Genomic DNA, 682 nt, shown 5'->3' with positions numbered 1-682 from the left:
CAAAGGCAAGAGATCAACAATAGAAAAGCAAAGAAGAACAATTATTATGAATTACCTCTTATTGAATTGAAAGAATGTAGAAGGAACAATACTAGATCTATAACAAAATACAAGAACAACATAAAGGAAATTACAATAGAAGAATGGAAGAAGATGAATCTAACAACAAGGAATTGAGATGTAGAAGTAGAAGAAAGCAAAGATTAAAACCTAGATCTAAGAACTAATCCTAATCCTAATTCTAGAGAGAAGTGAGAGCTTCTCTCTCTAGAAACTAATTCTAACTACTCCTAATGTGAGAAAATGAACTAATCTCCCTTTACTCTTCAATCCTTGGCTTTAAATAGCATCTTTGGTGCCAAAGTTGGTTGGAATTGGGCCCCACAACCCTTCAGAATTCGTTGGCCACGTTTTCATTAAAAAATCATAAACCAACACCGACGCGTACGCGCACAGCACGCGTACGTGTCCATGGGGTGATTCGCAGGTGCGCGTGACAAACCCCATTTGTAGGGTTTATCTTGTATTAACTTTAAGGGATTTTATCACCTTTCACCCACATTTATTCAATAAAATAGCATGGTTTTGTATATTCTCCTTTAATTGTGCTTAAGAGTGAAAACATGCTTTTTAGGACTCAAAATAGCTAAATTTAATTCACCTTGATTCTATTAGATACCTT

Source organism: Arachis duranensis, chromosome 4 (genome assembly GCF_000817695.3).
Source record: "Arachis duranensis cultivar V14167 chromosome 4, aradu.V14167.gnm2.J7QH, whole genome shotgun sequence".
In the NCBI taxonomy this organism is placed as follows: domain Eukaryota; kingdom Viridiplantae; phylum Streptophyta; class Magnoliopsida; order Fabales; family Fabaceae; genus Arachis; species Arachis duranensis.
The sequence above is the reverse complement of the archived record's forward strand: the minus strand, read 5'-3'. Positions refer to the sequence as shown.